Raw genomic sequence first — 16,992 nt, 5'->3', positions numbered from 1 at the left:
CAGAATTGGTTAGGTTGCAAAGGACCCTAAAGGTCATGGAGTCCAACTGTAGCCAACTCCACTGCTAGCTGCTTCCTCATTGCACTGTTCTAGGACACTGCTGGGCCACAAAGAGTTCACCCAGTTCCAAACTTCTCATTGAGTTTTCTTCCTCTTCTGTGTAGAAGGTGCTGGAACATGTCCAGAGAAGGGCAATGAAGCTGGTGAGGGGCCTGGAACACAAATCCTATGAGGAGAGGTTGAGGGAGCTGGGCCTGTTTAGCCTGGAGAAGAGGAGGCTCAGGGGTGATCTTATTACTGTCTACAACTACCTGAAGGGGCATTGTAGCCAGGTGGGGGTTGGCCTCTTCTCCCAGGTAACCAGCAATAGAACAAGGGGACACAGTCTCAAGCTGTGCCAGGGTAGGTATAGGCTGGATATTAGGAAGAAGTTCTTCACAGAGAGAGTGATTTCCCATTGGAATGGGCTGCCCAGGGAGGTGGTGGAGGCACCGTCCCTGGGGGTCTTCAAGAAAAGACTGGATGAGGCACTCAGTGCCATGGTCTAGTTGACTGGCTAGGGCTGGGTGATAGGTTGGACTCGATGATCTTGGAGGTCTCTTCCAACCTGGTTGATTCTATGATTCTATGAGAATCATAGAGTTATTTTGGTTGGAAAAGACCTCCAAGATCATTGAGTCCAACCATTAACCTAAGACAACCATGACCTCCTCAGGGATGGTGACTTCACCTCCCTGGGCAGCCTCTTCCAATGCCTGACCACTCTGGCAGTAAAGAAATTGTTCATAATATCTAACTTGAACCTCTTCTGGCAAAACTTGAGCCCATTTCCTCTCATTGTCACCTGATACTAGGGAGGAGAGACTGCCCCCTGTCCTTTCAGGGAGTTGGAGAGAGCAACAAGGTCTCCCTTCAGCCTCCTTTCTCCAGGTTAAACAACCCCAGTTTCCTCAGCCAATCTTCATGGGACTTGTTGTCTAGATCCTTTACCAGCTTTTTTGCTTTTCAGGCCAAATCCTTAAACTAGTGAGATTGCTGAGAGATAGCTGGGAATAGACCTTGGTCTTTGTGTGAGAAGATCACCAAGCTCCTGATACCAGCTTTTGTGCTGCTGGTTGAGTACAATTCTGCCTGTTTCTTACAGAATCATCAAGAGCTGTGACAGAACTCATGGGGATATTTTTGTGTCGTTTCTCTTCAGGGTATAACCACATCTTAAGAGTTCAAGGAGAGCCCTGAGTCTGTTCTTCCGGGAATAGGAAGGATAGCTGACATTCCTTCAGAAAGAAATATGTTGCAAGCTAACCCATGGTCAGCCCTTCTTGTGCCTCTGCCAGCTGCTCTGCAGTGCTTGTCCCATGCTGTCCTTCAAGTCAGTGGTTACTGTGTTGTAACTTTGCATGAAGAGTACAGAAAAGCTGAAGAGAACAGCTGGGTGGTGGATTTTTTTTCTTTGTCCAAATTTTTGTGTGTGTGTTTTTGGTGTTTGGGTTTTTTTAACAATAATAATGCAGTACTTTCCTTAGAAACAAATCAGTATTTATACTGCAAAAAAGAACTGTTTGCAACATGGCAAACTTTGGGAGATTCCTAACAGATATAGCCTGGAAGATATCCCAAATCTGCTAACCGGTTTGGGGTTTTTTTTAATCTTTTTATATATCCAGGAAGAAAGGGTCCTGGGGGTGCTGGTAGATAGTAGCTGAACATGAGCCAGCAATGTGCCCAGGTGGCCAAGAAAGCCAATGGCATCCTGGCCTGGATCAGGAACAGTGTGGCTAGTGGGACAAGGGAGGTTATTCTTCCCCTGTACTCAACACTGGTCAGGCCACACCTGGAGTACTGTGTCCAGTTGTGGGCCCCTCAATTCAAGAGAGATGTTGAGATACTGGAATGTGTCCAGAGAAGGGCAACAAAGCTGATGAGGGGCCTGGAACACAGCCCTGTGAGGAGAGACTGAGGGAGCTGGGATTGTTTAGCCTGGAGAAGAGGAGGCTCAGGGGGCACCTCACTGCTGACTACAACTACCTGAAGGGAGGTTGTAACCAGGTGGGGGTTGGTCTCTTCTGCCAGGCAACCAGCCACAGAACAAGGGGACACAGTCTCAAGTTGTGCCGGGGGAGGTCTAGGCTGGATGTTAGGAGGAAGTTCTTCCCAGAGAGAGTGATTGGCATTGGAATGGGCTGCCCAGGGAGGTGGTGGAGTCACTGTCACTGGAGGTGCTGAAGAAGAGCCTGGCTGAGGCACTTAGTACCATGGTCTAGTTGATTGGACAGGGCTGGGTGCTAGGTTGGAGTGGATGATCTTGGAGGTCTCTTCTAACCTGGTTGATTCTATGATTCTAATTAATTCCTTCTATTATTGTTGTGTATATATATATATATATATTTACTTTTCAGTGCAGATGTGCTTATACATATCCCGCCAAAATGAAACTTCCCTTCCAGAAGGTGTTGTGCACCTCTTCTCTTCTAGAGCACTTGCATTAACAGTTTGCAAGGACAGAAATTCTAGAAGGAGACTTGGGACTCTCCCAGTCTGACAGTGTGTAAATTCCAAGCCTATGAATAACCAACCTGCCTGTCCCATTTCACTTCCAGCTCTCTTCCCTTGCAGTGCCTGGACCTTCTCCAGAACCCTAACAGTGTATGAAACACTGCAGCAACACAGAGGTAATGCTTTACCTTTGAAATTAGTGGAGCTTTTTTCTCTCCATTTCCACCTCATTTGTCCAGTGTCTGTAAATCTAATTTTCTTACCTGTGCAGCCTTTGATGGGGTTTGAATTAAACCACCCTAACAATTTGTTGGCTGTGGTTTCTTTCTCATTTGGCTTTTACTGATACCTTTGTCCCAATAGTGGCTCTTCATCATGAGCAGTGACTGCTGAGTGGACAGACTGCAGACTTTGCACTGCTCCTGGATTAATCTGGAGATGTTAACACTCCCAACTCTTTTTCTTAAACCTTTATTTAATTGCTTAACTCTAAAATATATGGGAATTTGATATAGTATTTGGCAAGGAATCTCTTTTATATTCTTAGTTATCCTCAGGCCAAAGAAGCTGTTCTGGTCACAGAATCACAGATTGGTAGGGATCGGAAGGCACTTTGGGAGATCATTGAGTTGAGCCTCCTTGCCAAGGCAGGTTCACCTAGAGAAGGTCACATAGGAACACATCAAGGTAGATTTGGAATCTCTCCAGAGATGGAGACTCTACCACCTTGCTGGGCAGCTTTAAATTAAAGAAGTTTCTCCTCCTATTTAGATGGAACTTCTTACCTTTAACTTTGTGCCCATTAACCCTTGTCCTGTCACTGAGCACCGCTGAAAAGACTGGTCCCATCCTCCTGGCACCCACTCTTGAAGTGCTTGTAAGTGCTTAGGAGTTCCCACTTCATTCTTCTTTGTTGCTCCAACCTTTTGTCTTGTTGAAGTGCGTTGACTGTTGTTTGAAGTCCAGTAGTAGTAACCAAAATAGACTGTGGCTCATTTCTAGCCACATTTCTTTTCAGTACAGTAGCTGGGATTCCACAGTCCCATCCCATGTACTTCAGCCAGCCACTCATGGGTGCTTGGCCCAGGTTGCAGCGAAGTCTGTGGGGTGAGTCACCTGAGGATTGTTTTAACCTGACTGAGGAAAGCAGCACTGCAGGAGGGAGACTGAAGCTGGTCCCCAAAGAATGAATAGCAATAAGCCTGAGTAGCAGTGATGTTAGTTACCTCAAGATATTCCATATCTTAGGGCAGCTATTTTTAAACCTAATTGCCCAGCTCGAAGGATCTCACCACAGCAGAAGGCTGTAGATGACTCTTCCATGTATAATTTCAGGTTCTGGTTGTTGTCCTCAATAACTGACAATATAGAATGATAGAATGAGTCAGAGTTGGAAGGTACCACAAGGATCATCTAGTTTCAACTCCCCTGCCACAGGCAGGGACACCTCACACTAGATCAGGCTGTCTAGAGCCTTATCCAGCCTGGCCTTAAACACATCCTGGGATGGGGCTTTGACCACCTCCCTAGGCAAACCCGTTCCAGAGTCTCACCACCCTCATGGTGAAGAATTTCTTCCTAATATCCAGTCTGAATCTACCCATTTTCAGGTTTGCTCCACTCCCCCTAGTCTTATCACTAACTGACATCCTAAAAAGTCCCTCCCTAGCTTTCTTGTAGGCCCCCTTCAGATACTGAGAGGCCACAATAAGGTGACCTCAGAGCCTTCTATTCTTCAAACTGAACAGCCCCAACTCCCTCAGTCTATCCTCATAGGAGAGATGTTTATTGTGACTTAGCCACAGTACTTTTTCAAATTGGATAGAATTATTTAGGACATTGAGGACAAAGATTTTCCAGAACCCATCAGCTGGTGGCCTGTTCAGAAAGACAGAGCCATGGTTTCTTGGTCTGAGCCAAGCCACTACTCCCTTGCTTCTTAGCATTTTGCAGGCACTTCCTTGGGCCTGGGGATAAAAGGGGACAGCGAGGAGTTCTGAAAACAAGCCTGTTATGTTTCCTGGCTGGCATAGAATACATGCTGTCTTTCCATCTCCTGTAGCAGCCTAGCTGCCTGTTTCCTCTAGTTCTTTGAATAGATGTTTATATAGGACATTGATAGGAAGTACAATGCTGCTCTGCCTGTGGAGCTGGGGGTTGCATGTACACATGCATTTCATTTTGAGTGCTAGAAATTTCAAATGGCTTCTTAACAAAATATTTTAGCAGGCTAACAGGAAAAGACAAAAGCACACGTGTGGTGTTGTACTGCTGCAAATTGAAAGCACAGATCTGGAAAGAAAAACCAACCCTACCTTTTATAACTGTCCTCTTTCCCACACAGTCCTTTTTGGGTCTTAGGTTCCTTCACTGGGGATTGCTACTTGCAGCAGCCTTTGAGCTTCCAAAAGGTTAGGCTTGTGTGTGAGTTCAGTTTGCTTTCTGGCAGTGGGACATTTGATTTCTGTGAGATCTCAGCAAAAGAAATGATTGCTTGATTTGTTAGTGAAATACTATGATGGACTACATAAGAAAGGAGATCTGTTATTCTGGTTTCATTCTTCTGGGGGAGGTCAGGGGTGGTTTGCTCAGTGCCTCTTGTGGCCTGATCCTAGGGAACTGCAGTTCATGCATCCCTGCGAGGAGTTTGCTGCATGTGAAATGCTTGCTGGCCTCTTACTGCTGGAGTGGTTTGCTTTCCTAAATCAAAAGCAGTATGGGCTTTTGGCCCCAAATATACTGGGTGAAGAAATGCTGCTAGGTTGATTCTGCAGTGTGTCAGCAGGCTTGGAAGAAAGGCAGGGCTTTGGAGGTTCTAAATCTGACCCATTCTGAATGCATTTGAGCTCTAGTGTTCGACAGTTAGTAAATTGGTGTCTCCCCACCCCCTCTCTTCTCTTCCACTCCTCATGACTATCTCCTCCCCACCCCAGTGCTTGGTGCCACACTGGTCAGGGAGAGATGTGGATGAAAAACTAATTTCTAGTGTTAGACTTAAAGCAAAGAGCGAGTACATCTGCGGAGTGGGTATGACTTTACTTGAGGCTTTTGTGTTGTCTTCAAGTGTCTTTATTTTCATTTCATGCTGCGGAGTCTGACTTTTATACAGTAATTCTGTAGGTGTTGCCACTTCCTCAGGAACCTGTGACTCAGGCAGAGTATAAATGAAATGACATCACCGGCAGCCCTTGTTTGAATTGCTGTTTCCTAAATAGGGGCTGTTGGCTTTTCTTTTAATACTTGCAGCTTTGTTTTGGTGTGGTTTTTGTGTGAGGGGGGAGGAGATGAGGGGGTCTAATTATCAAAGGCAACCTCACCTTGAGATCACGAGTGCTGTAGTTTCCTTGTGACAGGAGATCCACATCTCTGCCCAAGCTATTTATGAATGAAATAATTGTAATTAGGCCTTGGGAGATGTTCTGTTGTTCTAAAGCTCTCTTAATTCACTCCTGCTCTGGAGAGGGAGGAGGACCAGGGGAAGGAAAAGGTCTGAGCAGAATTTTCCATTATTGTTTGGGAAGTAAGGCAAACAAAGGAGCTGTGTTCTCATCCTGTGCTAATGGCTCTCCTTCCCTGCTCTCAGGAGTGTGTATTTACACCACAGGAGATTCGTGGTAGGTTTCAGGGTTTCTTTCCTGCAGCTGATACTTGTCAGTGATAATGGTCTATAAATACGTGGTTGAAATAGGAGGAGCTGGAGTGAAGTTTGGCTCTTTGCCGAGCGTCTCCAAAGGTGTCGGGAGCAGTGGCTGCAGTGAGCAGACATGGCACGGCAAGGGGGGGTGGAACTGGCAGCTGCTCCAGCTGCAGTTCCTTCTTGGACACAACCCTGGTGATGTCATTGCAGGAGCTGGCTGTTAAAAGCCATGTCAGGAATTCTTGCCATCAGAGGAATGTGACAAGCTGAATGTCTGTCTGGGTCATTTATTCATAGCGTTCACCAACAGGCTACCACAGTGGTGCATTACTTTCTTATTGGCAGGAGCCAAGGACCAGTGTCCTTTTGTTTACAGAGGAGCAGTTTGGGGACTGTAGAAATTAGTGCAGCAGAGGCATTAGAGACGTCCTTGTGCTGTGCTTCCATGGTGTGCATGTTCTCACTGAGCAGGCAGTGCCTCTGTGGTTGCACTTGAAAGGAAAACCTGACGAAAGCCCTCGAATTCAGGGAGTCAGTCACTGCCAGAGCTAATGCTCTGTCTTCAAGTGGTGTCAAACCCTGGCACTATTAAGAACTAAAGAGATTTTTTCAGATGACTCTAAACCAAAGTCCAGAAAAACAGGTTCTTTGTCTCTTTTTGTTTTCTAATAGTTTATTTTAATGTATTTCAGCTTATTTTTTTAATGCCTTTCCTCCTACCTTCTTGAAGTTGCTGATCAGCTTCCTTTTGGATTTTTCACTTTCTAAATTTCCCCTTTCCATGCATGCTTTTCATGGAGCACTCTTCCTGGAGCACTAGCTGTATATTGGTTTTGGCACTAACTTGGGCATGCTTTGAGGTGATAGGTGGTGTCAATGTATTACAAGTATTTGGTCACTCTCACCAATTTTCCTTTAATTAAAATCTTCACAGTTGTGTGCCTCTTGTGTGCAGTGAAGACAGGATTTGTGATCTTCTCAGGGCAGGTCCAGAGGAAGCCACAAAGATGATCAGAGGGCTGGAGCACCTCCCCTATGGGGACAGACTGAGAGAGCTGGAGCTGTTCAGCCTGGAGAAGAGAAGGCTCCAAGGAGACCTTAGAGCAGCTTTCTAGCACCTGAAGGTACAAGACAGCTGAGGCGGGACTTCTGTAGTGATAGGACAAGGGGCAGTGACTTTGAGCTGGAAGAGGGGAGATTTAGACTAGAAATTAGGAAGAAATTCTTTACAGTGAGGGTGGAGAGACACTAAAACAGGTTGCCCAGGGAGGCTGTGGATGCCCCCTCCCTGGAAGTGCTCAATATCCATTTGGATGGGGCCTTGAGCAACCTGGTCTAGTGAGAGGTGTCCCTGCTCATGCCAAGAGGGGTTGAAACTGTATGATCTTTAAGGTCCCTTCCAACCCAAACTATTCTGTGAGTCTATGAATGACTGAACTATACACAGAGTCATAGAATCAGTTTGATTGGAAGAGACCTTAAGATGATGGAGTCCAAGCATTAACCCAGCACAGCTGAGTCCACCACTAGACCATGTCCTTCACATGAGCTGTACAGGGCAGCAGCTGACATGTAGGATGTACCTCAATCATTCTCACCATCTGCCTGGGACAATTTGGTTCAGTGCTCTCTGAAATCCAGGATAAGATGTTTCAGTGACTCTGTTTTGTTGAAGAAGAATGAAGTGGTGTTTAGCAGCCAAATACTCTACAGGATTTTCTGTAACCATGCTCTGTTTGGCAAGGGGGAAAGAAATAGCAAGCTGGCTGGTGTGTGCACAGCATTTCCCTGCTACTGGAGGTGTTCTAGCTTCATTCCAGCAGTGATAGGATCTGGTACTCCCTTTATCTGCCTCCTGTTAGTATTTGCAGATGTCATTAAGTGATCCTGATAGAAAACACCAAGATAGCCAATGCTTAAATATCAGCTAGGAACAGAGAATGCCAACATACCTGCTGACCTGAGGTACTGAAAAAGATTCTGATTTCAGTTGCACTCAGGTGTCCAGAGGAGGCTAACACACCTGCCATGAGGACAGGCCATGAGCAAATGACTGGGTTTATATTAATTTATTGCTATAAAACCAGAGGATTGTGGCCTCAGAAATTCTCTAAGCCAAAATGTTGCATTCCAGCTTTCACAGTTTGGGGATTAATGTAACTGATTAGTGTGATTTTAACAACATTCCTTACTTAAAGCAGCTTTGTCCTCTTCGTACTGACCATAGACATGGGATGATGGATTAAGTCTGAATTCATGGCCTGTGCCACAGTACTCCAGTGAAGCCAAGGAAAGTCACACCACCTCCCATCCCTTCTCTGGCAGACTCTGTGTCGCTGAGTAAGTGCCTACTGTAGCAAGACTAAGCTTGAGTCAGGTAGTAGGCCAGGACGAGTGCGAGAGATGACACAGGTGCAGCTCATCTCTAACTTGGGCTATTAATGCCTTTTAATTTCATCCGTTTGGACAGGGAATTTTGGATGCCCAACTCTGGATGCTTTAAGCCAGACTTTGGTGATGTCTTAAAATGGATTTTGGGATTCTAAAAGGAGTCTGATTTTGAATGTAAAGACAATCTTAAAGCATGTATTTTTAAAACTTCATCTATGTAAGAGAGCATTAAATAAACCTCTCATTTACTTTTAAATGTCTCCTGTTTCAGTTTTGCTCTTTGTTGCATGTATATACTGGAAAATGTAGCTTTTGTGTAACAAATCTGCTAAACCAGTGAGGAGTCACAGGAGAGCCTTGCTGTTCTTGTGGAGAAGGAATACAGAGAAGGGAGAAGTTAGGTGAGTGCACTTTTAAGAAGGAGTTTCTGTGTTATTTGTTACCAATCTGATCTTCTAGAACCCATTCTTCTGCAGTAACTCCATGCTCTTCCCAAAGGATTCAGTTTCACCTCCAGCTTGGGTTGGAAATCACAGTAGTGTAACTGACCAGTCCGGTCTGGGAGTAGACAGAAATAATGCTGTTGTGTTCTTCAAGGCCTGCACTGCTATTGAATGTTTCTGTCCCCTGAAGAGTGGGATACATTCCCAAAAGTAACATGTGCGTTAACTTTGGTAAGAGAAAGGAATGATTAAGAAGCAAGTAAGAACTGGGCTTGTTGAGGATTTTCTAATTTTCTTGACAAACAAACCTGCCTTGATTACTTCTGACCATACATTATAAAAACCTCCAGATGACCTTCTGTTCTCATTCATTTCCATAGTGAAATACAGAGAATTGCTCATGCAGCAAGTGCAGGGTGAAAGTTGCTATGATCTGTGATTTGTTGGACTACGAAGCAGTGTTAGTGACGCTTTTGTATCTTACTGATCTTTCAATGTAGGCATTGGCTGTTTTCCACAGTTAACCTCTCCACCAGTAAAGTACAAAGCTTCTGTTATGAGAGAAGAGCAAAGAAACTGAAATCCTTTGAAATCGTTGCCCACTGCCCTGAATCTCTGTTGTAATGAAGCTCCAGTTAATCTTTTCTCCTACCATGCTGAGACTTTCTTTTCCTCTCCTGTTGCCGTTCTAGATGGGAGATCCAAAGATGCCAAAAGAGGAGGAGAGCCAGGAAAGGCAGCTGTGAAGAAATTGGCTTCCTGATTGAGATTGTAGGATCAAGGATGACCCAGTTTGGGAGCTTTCCAACCAAAGGTATTGTCATTGGCTTTGAGTAGCTCACATTCCTCCTTTCATTTCCTGGGCTATTGACAGGTCTTGACACCTTTAGGTTGGACTGGATGATCTTGGAGGTCTCTTCCAACCTGGTTGATTCTATGACACATCCCTCATTCTGGTCAGGGCCACTCTGTCTATGGGAATTTCTCCTGAGGATTAGCTTCATTTTTTTTTTCTAGTTTGGAGCTGCTGCTTCTTGGGTTGCTTTTAGCTGTAAGGTTTCAGAAGGTCACAGGGAGTGTAGATTAGCCAGCCAGCTCCCCTTTCAATCCATTGCACAAATTAAATGCTACTTTTGCTCTTCTTTTTTCTCCACACAATTTTTCTAGTGCTCTTAGAAGAGAAAGGAACATTTTCATTTGTGCCTCCAAAGGAGTTAGACCAATGTAGTTGCTCAAGCAGACTCCTCACCTACAAGCAAATCTATATACACACGCATGTATATATATGTATGTATATATAGAAACTTACTGATGTGATCCTGAACGTTCCCTGTGTGGAAGTTGCTGCAGTGTTTTGGTTTGAGGTTGTGTAGCTAATTCCCACATCAAGGCTGCAGAGCTAAGCAATGGAGGTTTCCTGAGGAGAGAATCTTTGCCTTTTCATCCCTCTGACTCGTTGGGTTGATTATAGCTTTCTCAGCTCTCAAAATGTTATTGCTGTTCTCCCAACACTGAGAGTTTTGTTTTGTGTTCCTTCAGTTGAACACATCTGTTTTGTGGCTGTGTAGAAAGACTTGAAAATGTGAAGCTAAATGGCTCGAGAACAGAATTAATTCCAAATGTAGTTATTTATAATAACCTGATTTTAATTTTGCTTCTGAAAAATTTAAGTGAAATATTTTCTCATGGGGTGGTTTTGGTGAGTTCTGTGAGTACACAGGACAGTCATGGTGAGCTGTCAGTGTTTCTACCTTACCACCTTGCAAGTGTTCACTGAGCTATAGCCAAAATACAACTGTGTGGCAAGAAAGCTTCTGGCACTGAAAGCTTTTGGTCTTGTTCTGTTCTGTGCCTTGGCATCTGTGCAGAACAAAGAGCCAACAAATCATCTGAGACTTGGGCTAGTAACATCAAAGCAATGATTTGTACCTTTTCCTTAATGCTGTAAAGGCAGAAAGTTAGTTTTTGAATGACTATGGAGTAGTGCAAAGAAGTCTGAGTCTAATCCTTTTGATTGTGACAGCAAGAGGCCACATTTGGCAGATGTGATGCCAAGTTTCCTCTGTATAGCAGCCTTGGATGTTACATTCTAGGCAGCTGATCACATAGGGCTCACTCTCTGTTTTACTGAGCTCTGGAGATCAGTGTTCTGAGCATGGATTTCTACTCTGTTAGTAGCTCCAGGGAAGAACTTGGTAATTTAGAAAAGGTCAGTTCAAAGAACTCTCTGGACAGTTACAGATTTTGAAGCCTTGGGCAGATTTTACTTTGGCAGTCACTGGTGAGTAATTCTAGTTTTCAGCCAGCCACAAGACACGTTGTCACCAGTGACTCCAGGTTCCTGCAGCACAGTGATTGTGTGAGAGGCTCTGGTGCTCGTTTTGTATAAGAGGCTCTGGTGCTCCTCTTGAGTGCTGTGTGAGAGGAACAGAGAAGGACAGGGAAGGGGCTAGCACAAGATGCACAGAAAGGAAGGCAGCAGGTTGATCTGTAGTCTAGATTTAGCTGGGCTGGTACCATTTAACACTTCTCTTAGGGAAAATGCTTATTATTTGCTCTGAGAGTGTGTCACAGAAGGATGGAGTGGAGAGAAGGTGGGATCTGTCAGGAAGCAACTGTTAAAAGGAGCAAGCTTTTCTTATGAAGAGGGTAATATTTCTTCTTGCCTTCATTAGCTTCTCTTTCTTTCATGATGTATTATGGGTGGATCTGCTGTTGGCTTTAATCCTCAGCCTTTGCCCAGGCATTTTCCACATTTCCTGTGAGAACTGGTAGGACTGAAACTGCATCCTGAGTTCAGCAGCAGCAGAGCAAGAGGAGAATCCCACCCTCCTCTTTCCTGTATTTCCAAGCAGAAATTGTTTAACTCACTGAAGTTACAGGCATGTCAGCAAAGTCACCACTGATTTATTTCTGCTGATTTTGCATCATCCTGAGAGCTCATAGCTTGGCTTGCATTGCAGATGGCATTTGTACTCTTGGCAACAACAAAAGCAGTGCTTTTTTATTGTGAGGAAATCTGTTCTTGCCATGAAAATCACTAAACCAAGAGCCCTAGAATCCCACTGTGTTCTGTGTGGTGCAGGTGCTGCTGGCTTTGCAGGACTTGGGTTTCCCTTCTCAAAAGGGCTCTGCTGCTGTTGCAAAGCCCAGCACAATGTTGTGTTGGGATATGTCAGTTGTCTGATGCAGAAGCTGCCAGCCTGAGATTTTTCTGCAGCCTAGGGGATGAAAGGCCAGAGAGCAGCCCTCTGAAGAAGAACTTGGAGTGCTGATGGCTGAAAAGCCTGGACATGAGCTGTCATGGAGTGCTGCCAGCAAAGACAGCCATGTCTTGGGCTGATGCCTGGCAGCAGGGGCAGGGAGGGGGCTCGTCTCTGCTCTGCTCAGACCCTCCCTGCAATGCTGGGGCCAGCTTTGGAGTCCTCTGCAGAGACAGGGTCCTGTTGGAGTGGGGCCAGAGAAGGCCACAGCAATGCTAGGAGTGCTGGAAGCCCTCTGCTCTGAGGTCAGGCTGAAAGAGTTGGGATTGTTCACGTGGAAAAGAGAAGGCCCTGGGGAGACCTCATGGCTTTTCAAATGCTTAAAGGGACTGAGAGGAAAACTGGAGACAAATTTTTAGCTGGGCCTGTTGTGACAGGATGAGGAGTGATGATTTCAACTAAAAGAGTTCAGACTGGAGAGAAGGGAGAAGTGCTTTACACTGAGGATGATCAGACCCTGGCCCAGGCTGCCCAGAGAGGTGGGAGATGCTCCATCCCTGGAGCCATTGCAGATCAGGTTGTTGGGTCTCTAAGCAACCTGCTCTAGCTGCAGATGTCCCTGCTGACTGCAAGGAAGTTGGACTTGATGACTTCTGAAGGCCCCTTTCCACCTAACACATTGTGATTCTTAGCAGGAACCCAAGAGCTTTTCACTTGGAAGAAAAAGAAAAGTCTCACTTAGAGATTAAAGTATCGTTCACCCTTGTCATTATTTCCAGGCTGCAGTGGGCCAGAGAGGAGCACAGGTTTGGGTTTAGGCTGAGAAATTCTTTTTTCAGACAGGTCAAAGTATTTTTGTCTCTGAAGGCAGCAAACTCCTGTATTTTATAGACTTCCTTTTAACTAGCCAGAGCTGAGCTAAGTGGAGCTGGGTCCTGTGTGTACTTTAGCACTCAAGCCACATGCCATGAGTCCAACCAGACTCATGTTAGTGTGGTATTTCAGGAAGCAGGAGATCTGAGCTTGTGTTTTCCTGGGTTAAAAAAGTAACACTGATTCCACCATGAGAGCAGGGCACTCTCAGAGTGTTCTCTGTGTGTAGCATCTGCCCAAATGAGCAAACACTTCTAAGATAAGCAGCTTTCTGCCGATGAAGTGTCACGGGCATGCAGCTGACACAGCTCCATGCTGGCAGATGCCTCTGTGTCTGTAATGGAGAGAGGGCAGATGTTCTCCTTGGAATTTAAGGAAGCTGCTGATTAGCAAAAGAAAATGTAAAATTAGACTGAGCAGTGCAGAGTGGAACTGGCCAGCCTGCAGCAGAGTCAGGCTGAAATGGCTTGCTGTGATCCAGAGAGGAGAGTTCTCACTGGAAGTCAGCAACTCCTTTGTTATTGTATAAAAGTAGGCAGTAGAAAAAGAAATCTCCTAAAGTGTTGCTGCATGTCAGCCTGAGTGACTATTTCTGACTAAGCCCATGCCAACCATGGGCTTGTCAGCCAGGTGCAGACTCCCTGGAGATGCAGCACTTAGCAGCTGTCGAACTCCTCAGGTCAGCTTCTTGATGTCTTATGAATTATGTGACAAAGCAAAACAGGAGAGTCTCCCATTTTATGTTCCTCAGGGATGCTGTTGGTAGTAGATGAAGCTGGAAGTTGCCTTCACTGTGGCATTGTCCTTCTTGAGCACCAGAGGAAGGAGCAACACAGGAGGAGCTCATATTTGGAGCCATCTGGCACTGGTCCATCTGTGTGTGTCTCTTCAGGTGTGTACATTGTTCTTATCCAAGAAGGCTGCTGGGACCCTGGCCCAGACTGCCCAGATTGGTGGTAGATGCCCCATCCCTGTAACCATTCCAAGTCAGGTTGTTTGAGGCTCTGAGCAACCTGCCCCAGTTGCAGATGTTCCTCCTGAGCACAGGAGCATTGAATCAGATGAGCTCTGAAGGTCCCTTCCTACCCAAACCAGTCAGTGGATCTATGAGATGAGGGATCTGGGGACAGCAGTGCTGCCTGTGGCTTTAGGTCCAGGATCTCCCCTTACCTTCTCTGCAGGAATGACCACCTGGTGCCAACATCTCCCTGGGACAGAGGATGGGCAGTGCTTGGCCTGGACACATTCAGAAGCTTTGCTGCAATCAAGAAGGTTCTAAGACTGAAAGTTGAGCACCAGTAGGAAGGTCCCATCCTGAAGTGGTTCTGTTCCTAGTTTTGCCATACATGCAGAGGTGAGTAACTTCCAGCCAGGTCTGCTGGTCTCTTCCAAGCTTGTGCCCTGCTGATGAAGAGAAGTACCCTGCATGTGTATTGAAGGTACTTCTGGCGAGGAGTGCTGCCTCTGAGGGCCTCCCAGCACCTCTCTGGGTGTAAAGACCAGAGACAAGCCTCTCACCACGGCAAGTGAGTGTTCTCCTGCTCTCTCTCATGCACCTGTGAAGTCGGGTAGTGCTGTTGCCTTGTGTGATGGGAGGGCAAGGGAAGAGAGCAGAGCTTGGGCTGAAGAGCAGTGAGCTGCAGGGAGCCATATGTAACTGCGGTGCAGTTGTCCATCTTGGCTGTCTTGCCCTCAATGCTCTTGAGATAACCATTCCACAGAGAGGGGCAGAATGTTGCCCTTGAAGGAGAGGTTTGAAAAGGGGTGTGTTTTAGTTGTTAAAGTGGGGCATTTTCTGTCATGGTCCCCTGAGGGATAATGTGTGCTTCAACACAGCATAGTCCAGCTGGGTAGTGCCTGCCAGACACAGGAAGAGAGCTGGAGACACCGTGTGTGACGTTCTTGGAGCTGTATGAAGGGGAAGCTTCTGTGTACCAGGAAGATGTGGCCTGGTTTCTTGTTTCACTGTTCCTCAAGAAGGATCTAAAGATAGTGGTGAATGGTCCCCTCAGCCAAGCCTACGTGTGCCAGCTCTGGTGAGTAGAGCCCTTAACACAAATGATGTGTGAAGTCTTGCTGCTGGACTTAAAGCAGGGTATCACTTTAAGCACCATGAGGTGCTGGTGTGGTGTGTGGACACTAGAGAAGCCTTCCTTCACATGACGCTGTGGGTGGGCCACCACTCTCCTCCTGCCAGCAGCTAGCACAGTGTGAGCAGTCAGTGCTCCCAGCTCTGCTGCTCCACAGAGGCTCCTCAGCAAGGCTGCACAGCAGCTTTGCATCTTTCCTCTCTTGCCCGATTTAGCCCGCTAGGACCAGCTGCATTTGTCCTCATGCCAGCAGGCCTCTGTGCCCCTCTGGGAGCCTTCAGCCCAGCCTCAGTGACAGCTCAGCTGCTATCTGTGCAGCAGCTTCTGATCTGGTGCAGCCACAGTTGCAGTATGTGGTGGTGAACTGGTAACAGCTTCCAGAGTTGTGCATCTTGCAGTTTAAGGCCAACTTACTGGGTACAGCAATGGGGCTGCTCCAGGAGCCCCTGCAGCAGTTCCTGCCATGTTCTCTGCAGCAGTGGCAGAAGCTACCTGAAATGATTCTATGATTCTATCAGCTTGAAACCCGTAGAAGCTGGATTCAGGAGAGGTCACTCAACAAGCACTGAAAAAAGAGGTAAAGACAGTCCCTTACCTGTTTGTCAGTTCAGGTCTGTCTGTTTGCTAGAATGAAGCTTCTGCTTTGAGTTAATTTAGCAGACACTGTGTGTATAAGGGTGTGAGACTACAGATGAGCAGCTGGAACCACAGCATTGCTTTGGCTAGAAAAGACTTTTAAGATCATTGAATCCAAGTTGCCTTTCTTGTAGCTCTCAGAAAAAGAGAAGTCCTTGCAAATGGTGGAGGACTTGCCAATAATAGTATGAAATGTGTGTGTGTGATTGTCTCTGTAGGCCATGGTGCTATCCTTGTGTACAAAATTACTGCTTGCTGCTCCTTAGGAAAATCACATAGTAGGAAAAGCTTCCTGCAGTTTTCCTTTTGCCACACGGAAAGCAGAACTCTCCCTTAAGCTGCTGACCTGGAAGACAGCAGAGCTGCCTGCCCTGCTGCATGTAGGCCCCAGGATACTGATGGAGGGGTGGCTTTTTCCTAAAAGGAAACCAGCTCCCTTCAGTGAGCAAACAGAGGCCTGGGAAGCTTGTTGTAGTTGGCCTCCTCCCAGCAGCTCTTACAATATCTATTTAGGCTTCTTTCCGTGGGCATTTAGCAGGCTGCTCCTCGGATGTGTTAAACTAATCACTCTTGGTGTGTTCTCCTGGAATCTTCCACACCCCAGGAGCAGCCCACTGCTGTAATGTACATGCAGGTCACACCTGCTGTGGGCCTCAAACCAGGTGGCCACTGATAATCTTTTCTATCTCCTTATTTTCAGAGGTTGCTTTATTAATGCTGGGGGCACCTTCACTACACTGTGTGGAAATTCCTCTGAAGGCTCCAGCTGGGCTCACCCAGCTACCTCCAAGCCAGGTACTGAGAACATGTGTAAGGATCGAGTGTCTCCAGGCAGCTGAGGGGGCAATGGAAGGGCTGTTCCCTGTGTTGGGTGAGCAGGAGGTTGGATAAGATGACCTTTGAGGGTCCTGTCCAGACCAATGCAATCTGTGAACACAGAGGATGCTGGGTGCCTGTATCTGAACTGCAGCTGTTAATAATTAAGGAATCATCACTGGACAAAACTGGGAGAAGCTGAAGGACAAACCAAAATGGAGCAACATTAAAGCCTTTGGGCTTTTGTAAGCTTGACAGAAGTGCTGGGCCAGCTGTTTTCCCAACCTGTAACAGTGCAGGAGATGCTGCTGAAGCAGAACAGCAGCTGCAGCCCCACAAACAGAGGAACGTTGAGCTCATGGCCTGCTCCCTGGGATTGCTGCCAGTGGGGTCCTCCAAGAGACAGA

General features: G+C 46.4%; 1 long non-coding RNA gene across 3 annotated transcripts; it reads left to right on the top strand.

Annotated features, from left to right (window-relative positions):
- The first annotated feature begins 649 nt into the window (after positions 1–649).
- Positions 650–16,900, top strand: LOC135182348 (uncharacterized). Of its 3 annotated transcripts, XR_010305177.1 has the most exons (8): positions 650–1,372; positions 2,601–2,672; positions 7,116–8,925; positions 9,660–9,781; positions 13,795–13,935; positions 14,225–14,397; positions 14,880–15,079; positions 16,470–16,865. It is a non-coding gene; the product is annotated as an uncharacterized LOC135182348 (long non-coding RNA). The 3 variants fall into 3 exon arrangements; XR_010305176.1 differs by lacking the exon at positions 650–1,372 and having other exon boundaries at positions 2,140–2,672; XR_010305175.1 differs by lacking the exons at positions 650–1,372; positions 2,601–2,672 and having other exon boundaries at positions 2,679–8,925; positions 16,470–16,900.
- The last annotated feature ends 92 nt before the right edge of the window (positions 16,901–16,992 follow it).

Source organism: Pogoniulus pusillus, chromosome 16 (assembly GCF_015220805.1).
Source record: "Pogoniulus pusillus isolate bPogPus1 chromosome 16, bPogPus1.pri, whole genome shotgun sequence".
Lineage (NCBI taxonomy): Eukaryota > Metazoa > Chordata > Aves > Piciformes > Lybiidae > Pogoniulus > Pogoniulus pusillus.
Note: the sequence above shows the minus strand (reverse complement) of the source record. Positions and strands in the feature narration are given on the sequence as shown.